Below are 14648 nucleotides of genomic sequence, written 5' to 3' on the forward strand. Positions count from 1 at the left end.
TTGAGAAGGTGTACACTGAGTATCAAATATACACAGTATAAACTATGTAAGCGTATAGCTTGATGAAGTATCACAGAATGAACAAATACTCTGATCAATATATAGAATATTATTAGTAATGCAGTCGCAATGTTCCACTCCTCTCCGGGGACAATCACAATCCTGGCTTCTCTGTATAACAAAGTAGCCCGTTATTGAAATTTATAGAAATGGAATCATATAATAGGTATTATTTTGCATCCAGCTTTTGTTCAACATAGTGAGATTCATCCATGTTGTCAGATGTAGCAGTAGTATGTTTTTTCTTTGTCATATAATAATCCCCTGTAGGAATATTCCACAGTATCTTTATACATTCCACGGTTGATGGACACGTGTTGTTTATACTTTAAAGCTATTATGAACAAAGCTGCCATAAGCATTCTTGTACATGGAGTTTGGTAAATCTGTGAATGCATTTCTCTTGAGTATATACCTAAGCCTGGAGGAGTTCTGTCATAGGTCATACATTCACCCAAATTTAGTATATGTTGCCAGTCAGTTTTTCTTTCCAATACTTGGTACTGTCAGTGTTCTTAATGTATGGGGCAGTCTGAACTTGCATTTCCCTAATCATTAATGGTGGATTTCTTCCTTCATGAAGTACGTGTTCAAATCTTTTGTCCGTTTTTCTATTGGGCTGTCTTTTCCTTATTTATCTGTAGTTCTCTGCATATTCTATAGACAAATTCTTTGTTAGATGCTGCAAATATCTTCTTCCACTCTGTAGCTTATCTCTCCTTTCTCTTGTTTAACAGAAGTCTTAATTTTATTTATTTATTTATTTATTTATTTATTTATTTATTTATTGAGAAAGAACGTGCGTGTGTTGGGGAGAGGATCAAAGGTGGGGAGAGAGAATCTTAAGCAGCCTCCACAATCAGCACAGAGCCTGACACAGGGCTCGATATCACAACTCCAAGATCATGACCTGAGTCAAAATCAAGAGTCATATGCTTAACCGACTGAGCCACACAGCACACCAACAAAAGTTTTAATTTTAATGTCCAATTTTAAAATCTTTTCCTTTATGATTACTGATTTTTGTGTCTTGTTTAAAAAATATTTGTCTATTACAAGGTCATGAAAATATTTTATGCTGTATAATAGATGCTTTATTCCATATGAGTTTCACTTTTTACGCTATGTAAACTTTTTTTTTTTTTTTGCATAGGGTGAGGTGGCTGAGGATTTATTTCCTCTCCCATGAGGATATACAACTGACCCAACACCATTTCTTGAGAAAAGCATTCCTTTTTGTTACTCTGCAGTACCATCTTCACCACAAATCAAATTGTATTTGTGGCTGTACAGCCACTGTTCCGTGGTCAATTTGTCTGTCCTTGACTTTCTTAATTACTGCAGATTCAGAATAGTCTTGATATAAGATTCATGTGTACCATATCCTCTCTGTTTTTCTTTGAGACCATCTTGACTATTTTGGGACCTTTGCATTTCTAGGTAAGATGCACATCTTGTAAGCAGCATAGAGGTAGGCTTTTAAAATCCAATCTGACATTTCTTTGTCCTATTTAATTTTTAAAAAATTTTGTCAAGGTGAAATTCACATAAATAAAAAATTAATTATTTTAAAGTAATTTTGTACTAAAAACTTGGTATATTCACAATGTTACAGAACTATCACCTCTATCTACTTCCAAAACATTTCTATCACACTAAAATAAAATCCCATATTCACTGAACAGTTTCTTCTCCACAGTCTCCCCAGTCTCTTAGCCCCTGGTAACCACCAATCTGCAGCTCTGACTCTATGAATTTACTCATTCTGGAGATTTTGCACAAATGGAATCATACAATATGTGACCATTATGTCTAGATTCTTTCATTTAGCGTAAGGTTTCCAAGGTTGATCCACAGCTAGCATCAGTCATCATTTACTTTTTGGGTTTTTTTCCCTTTTTTCCTAAAATTCCAATATAGTTAAAACGTAGTGGTGTATTAGTTTCAGGTGCACAAAACAGTGTTCCAACAATTCCATACACCACCCAGTGCTCATCGTGACAAATGTACTCCTTAATCCCCATCACCTATTTCACCCAACTCTCCCCACCCACCTCCCCTCTGGTAACCATGTTTGTTCTCTATTGTTAACAGTTTGTTTCTTGGGGCACTTGGCTGGCTCAGTCTGTTAAGTGTCTGACTTCAGCTCAGGTCATGATCTTGCAGTTTGTGAATTTGAGGCCTGGAGCCTACTTTGGATTCTGTGTCTCCCTCTCTCTTTGCCCCTCCCCTGCTTGTGCTCTCTCTCAAAAATAAATAAACATTAAGAAAATAATATATATTTTTTAAAAAAGAGTCTGTTTCATGGCTTGTCTCTCTCTGGTACTCATTTACTTCTTTTTTTTTTTAATTTTTTTTATTTTTAAGTAATCTCTACACTCAATATGGGGCTCAAATTCACAGCCTTGAGATAAAGAGTTGCATGCCACACCAACTGAGCCAGCCAGGTGCCCCAATACTCATCTACTTTTGAAGGCTTAATAATACTCTACTGTATGTATATACCACAATTTGTTTAAACACTCATCCCCTAAACACTCATATCCGATGGACATTTGGGCTGTTTTCCACATTCTGGCTACTGTGCATAGCACGGCTATGAATATGCACGTACACATATTTCTTAACTACTCGGTCATATGGTAATTCTATGTTTAACTAAGTTTAACTCTTTGAGGAACCACCAAATTGTCTTTTAATTGGAGTATTACTCTACTCTTTTACTCTATTATTGCCTCTTCTCACTGATTGTTATTATTGTCATGTATTTTAACTGTATCTATATATTAAAATCATAAGACATTTTCTTTTCATTTTGAAATAATTTTAAACTTAAAGCTACAAGAATAATAGAGAAATGTCTATACATCCAAATTCATTAATGTATTTTCTTGCCACATTTGTTTTATCCTTTCACTGCCTGTATATATGTATATGTGTACATATACAAGAAAACATAGGCATATCATTATATCTACATATTACATATTGCCAGAATTCAGTGATGGACTAGATATGTGAAATGATGTAAAGAGACTGTGTCAGAGATGACCAGGTTTCTGGTTTGCATAATCTAACAGTAGTACATTTCACTGAAATCAAAAACACTGGAGAATCAGATTTGAGGGAGGGTACCCTTGAGTTCAATTTCAGGTGTGCTAACTCTGAGATATCTTTGAGATATCCATAAGATGTTAAGTCAGGAATTAAATACACTAGTCTGCAGCTCAGAGGAAGATAAGGGCTATAGATAGAAATCTGGAAGTCATCTGTACTTAAATAGTAATTGTAGCAAAGGATATGGATGATATCACATAAGAAGAAAATTGAGAGAGGAGAGCCTTAGATTCAATTTTAAGTAATGCCAATATTTAGTAGCAAAGATAGGATGAGCCTGCAAAAGAAACAAGTTGCTAGAGAAGGAGGGAAAGCAGAATGCGGTCATGGAATCCAATGGAGTAGTTCAAGTGTACCCAATAGTGTCCACTGCTACTGACAAATCACAATGACTGAAAACGTCTACTGGATTTAAAACTACAAAAGTCACCAATGACCCCGGTGAAAGCTGTTTGAGTCTGATGAACAGATAATCCAGATAGATTAGACTGAGTTATCATGAGGTAGAAAAAACAAACTCTTTCAATAAGTTTTTAAGAAGGAAAGTCATGAGAGGCACCTGGGTGGCTCAGTCGGTAAAGCAACCAACTCTTGGTTTCAGCTCAGGTCATGATCTTACGGTTTCATGAGTTCGAGGCCCATATTGGGCTCGAGCCTGCTTGGGATTCTCTCTCTCTGGCCCTCCCCTACTCATGCTATCTCTGTACCTCACAAAATAAATAAATAAACTTAAAAAAAAAAAAAAAGGAGAGTAGTGAAAATATGGTAAATGAAGGATAAGGAGTTTGGTACTAAGGAAGAAATTTTTTTCCCCCCTTGAGATTAAAAAGGGCATCTTTATATAGAAAACAATCTAGCTTGAGAGGGATAAGTTGTATATACAAGAAAGAAGGGATTACTGGTGATCAAAACACAACTTTGTGAATACACTAAATGCCACCTGAATAGTAAGGGTAAACTTTATGATATGTGAATTTATCTCAATAAAGTAATTTAGGGGTGCCTGGGTGGCTCAATCCATTAAGTGGCTGACTCTTGATCTCAGCTTAGGTCTTGATCTCACGGTCCTTGAGTTCAAGCCCCATGTTCAGGTTCCATGTTGGGTGTGAAGCCTACTTGAAAAAAATAATATAAAATAATTTAAAGGCAATGAAGAGGGGAATAAAGAAAGGATGACTAATAGTGTAAAGTTTCTGAAAAGTTGGGACATGATAAGATTCAAAGAACTGGAATAACCACCCACTGATAAGAGGAGTGAATAAGCAGGCTTTTTAGATTTGGCTTGTGGGAACCTGAGTGAATTTCTGTCTGGTAGTTTTTATTTTGATCTCTGAAGTAGGAGGCAGGGTCATCTACTGAGGGTAGGGATGGGTGAAACACAAAGTGGGCATAAATAAGACGTTTGAGGAGAAAAGGGAAGGAGTTGCAGCAGAGAGCAGGAAAGCAAATAAGAAGGCTAGATATAGGTGAGGGCTCATTTGAGGCTGCTAATAATGAGTTAAGGGGGATACTAACACGTCCTATTTAAAATTTTCTCCATCTATGTTTTGTTGGCTGCAGGCAAGGAGAAAGTGGACAGGAAAGTATGTCTATAGCATAGGTACCATAACATCAGTTCATTTAGGAATTCATTCCCTAAATGTATTAGGTATATATAAAATTGATGATTCTAAAGTAGTCTGGCCTCAATGAGTCTAATCCTCCTTGCCCAACTACAACATATTCTTTTGCGTTACCTTGGAAGTCTTAAAACAGCTTTGCACTTCCTAGCTGCTATCCTCAAATGCATAACAATGAGCACTGAGGACCTATAATGTGCCAAGTCTCCTACCATTTTACATAGTATCCCAAACACACTAATCAACATGGGTTTACTCTCAGGCCACAGGTTCTGCTGAGTAAACGGTTCTTACTCAAAAACAGTCTCCTGGCCTGAACTGGTGGGTCCTTGACCTATGAAGGGGTCTCATGCAAAAAAACACTGCCAAAATGGGAATAAACTGAGGCAATTAGATGCTTGCTCTCAGGAAATACTGAGATAAGAGAACTGGAGACTTAAGCTGAAAGGACACACTGAGCCAACATAAGACAGAGTAAATTACATGATGTGATAAACAGGCTAATTAGAAGTAAGCAGAAATTGGGGCGCCTGGGTGGCTCAGTCGGTTAGGCATCTGACTTCAGCTCAGGTCATGATCTCATGGTTCATAAGTTCAACCCCTGCATGGGGCTCTGTGCTGACAGCTCAGAGCCTGGAGCCTGCTTCAGATTCTGTGTCTCCCTCTCTCTCTGCCCCTCCCCTGCTCACACTCTGTCTCTCAGTCTCTCTCTCTCTCTCTCTCTCTCTCTCTCAAAAATAAATAAACATTAAAAAAAAATTTTTTTTAAAGAAGAAATTACGAAGAAGCAGAAATCAGGAATAAAAGCAATATACAAAACAGCAGATGAACTGTAGTGGCAGCAGAAAAAAAGTAGAATTCTAGTGAAGCAGAAATGAAGGCCATCTGAGTTATGTGAATGGCAGAGCACCACACAGAGAAGGTGCACACACTTTCAGATTCCTGGGTGATGCCCTGGGCTGATTTACAATTCTACTCCAACAGGTCTGGCTATATACCACACTTCCTGATCTCAACATTTTTGGATTTCCATTTCCTTTATTGTCTTGTATTTTAAAAATAAAAATCCATATCTTGAAATAGCCTAAGTTGAATACCTGGTCCTTATGACTAAATATTAAAAAATACAATAAAACTTCTGAGATTAAATCACTCAGGGGTTCCTGGGTGGCTCAGCTGGTTAAGCATCCAACTCTCAATTTTGTCTCAAGTCATAATCTCAGTTTGTGGGATTGAGCCCCGCACTGGGCTTCACACTGAGTGGAACCTGCGTAAGATTCTCTCTCCCTCTGGGGCACCCAGGTGTCTCAGTTGGTTAAGCGGCCAATTCTTCATTTCTGTTCAGGTCATGATCTCAGGGTTCATGAATCTGAGCCCTGTGTCGGGGCTCTGTGCTGACAGCATGGAGCCTGCCTGGGATTCTCTCTCTGCCCCTAACCTGCTCCCACTCCCTCTCTCTCTCTCTCTCTCTCAAAAATAAATAAAAATAAACATACACCTGCGTGACTCAGTCAGTTGAACATCCTACTTCAGCTCATGGGCATTCTATGCCAGTCATGATCTCATGGTCTGTGAGTTCAAGCCCCGCTTCGGGCTCACTGCTGTCAGTGCAGAGCCCACTTTAGATCCCTTGTCCCCCCCACCCCCCGCTCCTCCCCCTGTTCCTCTCTCTCTCTCAAAAATGAATAAAAACATTAAAAAAATTGTTTTTAATCACTCAGAAGATTTTCATCTTTAGCATATTTTACCTATATGTTCACATACTACCAAATAAGTCAAAAACTTTTTCCTAAAACCTTAAAAGAAAAACAATGATTTGCTTAAAATAAGGACTATAAACTGAGAAAGTAAAATATCTTACACTGTTAAGATAATCATTAAATTAATCCTGGTCAATTACATTTATATTCTCATTCTTCCCATCTCAGTTCAAGAAAAAGGAGACACTTTGCCTTAATCCTTCCCATTGATAAAAGCATCATTGTCAAAAAATACCTCCTTTATGCTTAGAATACTCACCAGGATAATCACTTCTCCTAAACCCATCAAGTAGTCCTATCTCCCATAGTTTGACTCTCAGGATGGGATTGCCACATTAATTTAAGCAACTTGTCATTCTAATTTTGAGAATTTTATAACCTCTTTCCTAGTTTTGGGGTATGTGTATTATGTAGACTCAAATAATGTACTACAATAATTTTTTTTTAATGTTTTATTTTTGAGAGAGAGCGTGTGTGCATGTGTGCAGGGGAAGGGGCAGAGAGAAAGGGAGACAGAGGATGCAAAGCAGGCTCCATGCTGATAGCAGAGAGCCCGATGCGGGGCTCAAACCCATGAACCATGAGATCATGACCTGAGCCGAAGTCAGAAGCTTAACTGACTGAGCCACCCAGGCATCCCTGAACTACAATAATTTCTAATCACATTCCTGGTTTGTGCATTTGTAAATGGGCTGCTATATTTAATAAATACTTTTTTTAACTCTGGGTTCATTTCCATACATTTATTTTATAAAAACAATAAAATTAAAATAGAAAAATATTTTAGGGGGGAAGCATTCATAACTCTCTCTAATCCACTATTATCACTTAGTATCTCCTTCTGGACTATTTTCAATGGAGATTTCTTCAGTTACAACCACAATATACTTGTACAATAATGTTCACAGCAGTATTATTCACAATAGCCAAAATGTAGAAACAATCCAAATGTCCACAGAACGTGGTACATACATATAATACTATTCAGCCTTAAAAAGCAATGAAATTCTGATCCATCCTATAACATGGATGCACCTTGAAGACACTATGCTGAATGAAATAAGCCAGGCACAAAAGGACAAAAATTGTAAATCTACTCATATGAGGAACCTAGAACAGGCAAATTCATAGAGAAATAAAGGAGAGGAGAGGTTTCCAGGGGCTGGGAGGGGGAGGAAAAGATGGGAAGTTATTATTTAAAGGACACAGAGTTCCGGTTTTGGATGGTGAAAGAATTCTGAAAACAGACAGTGGTAATAGGCATATAACACTGTGAATGAACTTAATGCCACTAAATTGGTACACTTAAAATGGTTAAAATGGTAAATTTTATGTTATGTACAGTGCATCACAATCAAAACATTTTTATAAAAAGTAGGACACTTCTCTTTAGGCCATGTCTGAAAGGATGACTAAGAAACAGGGATGGAGAGGCAGCAAAAGGAGGAGAGTTCTAGTAAACGAGCTCATGTGAAACCAAAATGTTTAGTTCACTATCAGGCAAGGTGAGAAAATTTAAGTCAGGAAAGGCTGAATCGCAAAGAAATCTGAGAGACATGGACTTTATGTTGGCAGTATCTTTATAGGAAGATGGTGAGGTATTTTAATCAAGGGAGTGACAGATCTGCACTTTATGTTTGCGGAAAACAAGGGACAAGAGGGCAAAGAAGTCAGGTAAGCTGCAAAAGTAAATGAAGCATAATGATGCCCAAAACTAAATAAGTCATGAAAATAAGAAGGAAGGAAGGGAGAGGTATAGGGAATATTCGGGAGATAAAATCAACAGAATGGGATGTAATGGTAGAGAAGAAAGAGGAGTCAAAGATATTGGTTTTCAGGTCAAACAATTTGATGTCATTAACTGATGCAGAGACTATGAAAACAGAGAGAATATAGGGAGAAAAGATAAATGAATGCAGTTCCGCCTCACCCTGTACTTGCAGCATTTTATTCTTTTAGAAAACAATCTAAGTCATATAAGAATAGTTCTGGAAGGGTACATAAACTTTCAAGAGGAGAAATGTGTAAATGAGAAGACAGAAATGGGAGGATTATACCCTTTTGAATTTTTTTGTTTTAGTCAAAAATATACCTATTACATATGCAAACAATGTTAATAATTTTAAGTTATGTAAAAATCAACTTTAAAAAGTGCCCTAAGAATAATGAGAAGAAATCTGCTCATAGCTATAAGTTTTGGGGGACATTAATTATTTAACTCAGAGATACTGACAGAAAAAAAGACTCAATTACAATTTCTGGTTGTTTTCTTTGGTTGTCTAATTAATTGCTGGTTCTATGAATATTTTTTAATGTGATAATTTCCAAATAATTCATCAATACAAAATAAATCGTTCCTTAAAAGCTTCTACTTACATTTTCCAAAATTTGTCTTTCCAAATGAAATGTACACACACTTAGAATAGATTTAAAAATCAGCCTTGATCTTGATGCCCTGGTGTTAATGTTAAATCGTAAACCGTCCCAAAAAGATACGTTGAAATCCTAACCCATGGTACTCCGTGTGATGTTATTTGAGAATTAGGATGAGGCCATATTGGAACAGGGTGGGCCCTCAGCCCAATTATGACTGGTTTTCTTATAAGAAGAGGGAAATTTGGGGGCACCTGGGTGGCTGAGTCGGTTGAGCATGTGGCTTAAACTCAGGTCCGTGAATCTGAGTCCCACATCCAGCTTGCTGCTGTCAGTGCAGAGCCTGCTTTGGATCCTCTGTCCCCCTCTCCTTGCCCCTCCCCTGCTTGAACTCTCTCAAAAATAAATAAACATTAAAAAAAAAAGGGGGGGGGAAATCTGGATGGAAACGCAGAGGGAAGATGGCTTATGTGAAGATGGAAGCAGAGACTGGAGCTATATAGCCACAAACCAGGGAATGGCTGGGGCTACCACAAACTGAAAAGCCAAGAAAGGATTCTCTTCTAGACGGCTCAGAGGATGCATGGCCCTGCCAACACCTTGATGTCAGACTACTAGTCTCCAGACTGTGAAAGAATACATTTCTGTCATTTGAATCCAGTTCATAGTATTTGTTATGGCAGCCCTAGGAAACTAATACACTTGGCTAATTAATACCAATAGGAAATGTTTACCACACACTTGCCTTAATTAGTGCCCCAGTTTTACCACAGACAGCAAGATACACTATACAAGGTGTTTTTATGTCAGAATATATCAACTTTACACTTAGGAGATATTCTGTTTTAGCATTAAAAAGTTGGCTCATGTTTTATGCTAGAGTGTATCTAAGTGTATTTACATAAAAATACTAATGATACCCAAATCAAGAAAATAGAAATTTCATAAGAGAGGCTTGAAATGTTGCATTTTTGGAAGATTACCTAGAAAACAGACACCACAGAATGAATATTAAGGAATAATCATATACCTAGTAAACAAAATGATCTATCTAATTTTCTTATAACTTTCAAGTAGTTATCTCTCTTATAGCCTAGGGTCTATGTCCAGTTAAAGTCCCACCAATAACATTTTATACCTTTAGACCATTTGTTAGAGAATATAAGGAAAAAAATTTTTAAGAACTCTCCTTTAAGAACCAGTTAACATAATCACATCGGTACTCTCTTGTGAAAACTAGAGATAAATCAGAAGCAAGGAAAAATACAAAATACCACCAAATTAAATTTGTGATCCTAAAAAACATTCCAAATTAAATAGAATGGTTAGGACAAAAAATCTAAATGCACATTGGGTGAAGGGATGTATAGCAGAGACTGTTGTTTACCGTCTATAACCCGTTTGCTCTCACAGGTCAAGTAAATGCTGATGGCTTCTTATACTGTAAGCATCTGTAACGTTGCCTAGGCACTGTGCTCAGTCCACACAGACATCAGGTACCAGGGACTTAACACTCCTAGGAGCAACTCATAGCCAATGACTAATGGAAATCAGTTGACAATCACCCCAGCTTCCTCATCCTTTCAACAGAAAAACAAGACATTTTTCTTTTTCTTTCTTTCTTTCTTTCTTTCTTTCTTTCTTTCTTTCTTTCTTTCTTTCTTTCTTTCTTTCTCTCTTTCTCTTTCTTTCTTTCTTTCTTTCTTTCTTTCTTTCTTTCTTTCTTTTTAGAGAGCATGAGAAAGGAAGAGGGAGAGAGAATTTTTTTTTAAGTTTATTTATTTATTTTTGAGAAAGACAGCATGAGTAGGGGAGGGGCAGAGATACAGGGAGAGAGAGAATGCTAAGCAGGCTCTGCACTTCTAGTGCAGAACCTTATGTGGGGCTTGAAGTCACGAAACCGTGAGATCATGACCTGAGCCAAAACCAAGAGTCGGATGCTTAACCGACTGAGCCACCCAGGCACCCCAAGATGCTTTCTTTTAAGTTTATTTATTTATTTTGAAGGAGAGAGCAAGTGGGGAAGGGGCAGAGAGAGAGAGGGAGAGAGAGAATCCCAAGCAGTCTCCGCACCACCAGTGCAGAGTCTGACGTGGGGCTTGAACTCACGAACAGCGAGATCATGACCTGAGCTGAAGCCGGATGCTTAACTGACTGTGTCACCCACATGCCCCTAACAGACAATTTCTACAACCACGAGGAGAGCTTGTTAAAACATATTCCCAGAGATTCGGATTTAGAAAATCTGTAGCTTTAGTTTCCATTTCTAACAAGCTCCCAGGTGATGGTGATATTGCTAGTCTGAGGACCACACTTTAATTGTCCTTGATCTAGACTGAAGACTGGGACAGCAGGGGACAAGGAAAATACAGAAATGATTTGGGGAACACACAGAAGACCAGATTCTGTGTATCAGCCCCTCATTTTATCTTAGCCTTCTCACCTTCACCACTCAAGACGGTTGGGATCCCACTGTCACTTTTGGCCACTTTTACCTGGGGGTCATCTGCCAATCCTCAGGAAAGGGTTAAGATGCCACAGCTCTTTGATTTATGACAGAGGAGGCACTTCATTGGAGTAGGGAAACACAGTCTTTAAAAAAAAAAATGGTGCTGGAGTAACAGGTTTTCCATATGGGGGGAAAAAAGTCAAATTGATGCCTGCCTTCTACTATTCACACACACAAAAAATTCCAGGTAGGCTAAAGACCTAACTGCAGATGGTAAAATAATAAGGCTTTTAGAAGATACAAGATCATCCTGATAACCTTAGAGTAGGAAAGATTTAAAAAAGACACAAAAGGCACTGTACTTAACACTGAGTCCTGTTCCTCAAAAGATACCATTATCTCAGAGTCGGAGAAGATATTTGCAATCCATTTAAAACAAATGATCAGTATCCAGAATATATAAGTAACTTTAACAAAGTAATGAGAACAAGACAGTGATCCAACAGAAAATGGGCAAAATTAGAACTAGCACTTAGTGGAAATCTAAGAGGAACAAAGAGGAAATCTAAGAGTCAACAAATATTTTAAAAAAAAGAAAGGTCTCCAATCTTAAATAGAGAACTACAAATCAGAACCCTAACCAAATGCCATCATACCACAGTTTGCAAAATGAAACAAAATCTGACAATACCAAGTGTTGGCAAGAGGATAAACTCTCATACACTAGGAAGCAGTGTTATCTAGTAAAGCTGAAGATACATATACACTCCTACTTCTAGATGAATGAATGCCTTACACTACCTTTATATGCACCGGGATGTAAAAGAGCTGCATTGTTCATAACTACCAAAAACTTGGCGGGGGGGGGGGGGGGGGGGGTTCAAATGCCCAGTGACAGTAAAATGGATTTTTAAATTATGATACATTTTTTCAGTAAAATATTTTACAGTAAGGAAAACAAATGAATTAAAGATAAATGCTACATGAATGGGTGCACAAAATAATGTTGAGTGAAAAATGCTCATATAAATACATATAAAATGACACTACATCAAGTTTTAAATCAGGAAAAACTAATTCATATTGTTTTAGGTGGCACATACACTGGTCTAAAAAAGCAAGGATATTATTATAAATTTCAGAATTGTGGTTAGCTGTGGGAAGATGAAGAGGGTTAAGACTGGTAAGTGATGCAGATATTTTTGGATGATAATAATGATCTATTTCTTGACATGAAAGTAGGTTTTACTAGCCTTTATTTTACAACTATTTTTTAAATATATATGCATCTTTTTGGAATACATTTCACAATTTTAAAAAATGTTAAAAAAAAAAAAAAAGACAGGGGTGCCTGGCTGACTCAGTCAGTAGAGCATATGACTTGATATAAGTTCAAGCCCCATGTTGGGCCTAGAGCTTACTTAAAAAAAAAAAAAAAAAAAAAAAAAGACAAATTGGCCCTGCAGTCAGACTGATCTTGCTGAAAAACTTGTTCTACAATTTACTAAGCATGAAATCTTGAGCAACTCATAAAATCTCTTGAAATTTAGGCTTCCTCAGTTTTAACATGGAGATAATTTATGTCTCACATGTTGCGGGGTTTAAATAAGATGACATATATAAAAAGTGTCCAAAAATGCCTGGCTCAATAAAAAGAAAAAGAAGATTTCCCTGCACTAAATGATTCAATGCTGTAAGAGATCTTAATTCTCGCCAAATTAAGTTACAGATCCAACCCAAATCCTGTTTCTGCTAACAACTAAAAAAAATTTCTAAAAGCCATGTGTTTTACCGTATTTACCAGTACTGGGGTTTGCAACAAAAATCTATGGCATACATTCTCAGTAAGGGTGATATTACTCCTAGAGGGGCAAAAATTAATTCTTATGGGGGGAAAAAAACCTTAGTTATTTAAATGGCTTGTGGCCCTCCAAAGTTCAACCCTATCCAACAAATCCTTACTCATTAGTATCTAATTTCTCATTAGTAAGAAATTAAATTAATTAATTTATATTAAATTTTAATTAACTTTTTTCCTTTGGGACAGTGATAATGAAAAAAAAGGTTAAGAAATACTGAACTGTAATTCATTCTGAAGCAGCTGAGTCTAATATGAGGAAAGAAACCGATGGAATGATCACAGTTTTGGGAAACAAGAAAATTACATAATGCATTCCATCTATCCGGAAGAGCTGAATAGGGAAAGGGAAAGGGAAAATAAATGGGGAGAAGGTGTTCAGATTCTTCTGTAAACACAAGTCCAAGTGATGCTTTCAAATCTGATACAGAAATTTTAGGAATATCCTTAGAAATAAGAACAAAATACTGTTACAGGGAATTAAAAATAGCACTCAACATTCTAGTTTTCTTTTGAGAGGAAAGGCCAGGAAATGGTAGCTCAAGGACTTAAGAAGAACCTGATGCCCCTTTCTCCCATCTAAAAAGCAACATTGATAAATTTATTTATAAGACAGTTGATGTTTCTGAAAGACAGAGGGATGTCAGTAACTTTCAATAAACTAAGGAATGACTGCCTAAGGATTTATTTTTATCAGTAACCATGCTGTTTGGGGCAAATGAATTGTTTTCAATTTTGACCAACATCTTTCTCACAATGTTTTTCCTTTTTAAAAAGGAGTATTTTTCATAACTGTACTTTCAATCCCCTTCTCTGTCCTAAATCTTATACAATTCCCTCAGACAAATCTCCCTCCTTTCTCTGCTCTATTTGACTAAGAAATGACTGAAATAGCCATGATGTTAAGAGAAGTAAAATGAATTGGGCTTGTTCCAGACTACCAAGGAAATCAGTGGTCCAACACAGGTCTCCTTGTTCCAAGTCCAAGCACTATTGACCATAATTTACTAACAGTCTGCTCAAGCGTCGAGGCTGATTCTGTAATTGATTTCCTCCTTAAGAGTATAGAACTCTCTAATCAACTGAGTTTTCCAAACTTACTGCAAATAAATTAAAAAAGGGAAAGGATAATCAGTTTCCAGACATGAGAAAATTAAAAATAAACACATGTATTAAAAATACATGAAAAAGTAAAAAGACAGAAAATCCTTCCTATGACAAAAAGCATAAAAAGCAAGTACGGTTTAGGGAAGATACTAGTGAGAAAATATGTAATTTTTAAAAAGATTTTATTTATTTTAAAGTAATTTCCATACCCAATGTGGGGCTTGAACCTACAACCCTGAGATCAACAGTCATCCTCTCCACTGACCGAGCCAGCCAGGTGCCCCAAGAAAATGTATGATTAAGGC

At 37.0% G+C, this 14648-nt stretch overlaps 1 protein-coding gene across 1 annotated transcript in view; it reads right to left on the reverse strand.

Annotated features, from left to right (window-relative positions):
- OLA1 (Obg like ATPase 1) overlaps window positions 1–14648 on the reverse strand; it is a 170168-nt gene that overhangs the window by 51387 nt on the left and 104133 nt on the right. The gene's annotated exons all lie outside the window — the stretch shown is intronic.

This window comes from Acinonyx jubatus, chromosome C1 (genome assembly GCF_027475565.1).
Source record: "Acinonyx jubatus isolate Ajub_Pintada_27869175 chromosome C1, VMU_Ajub_asm_v1.0, whole genome shotgun sequence".
NCBI classification, from domain to species: Eukaryota; Metazoa; Chordata; class Mammalia; order Carnivora; family Felidae; genus Acinonyx; species Acinonyx jubatus.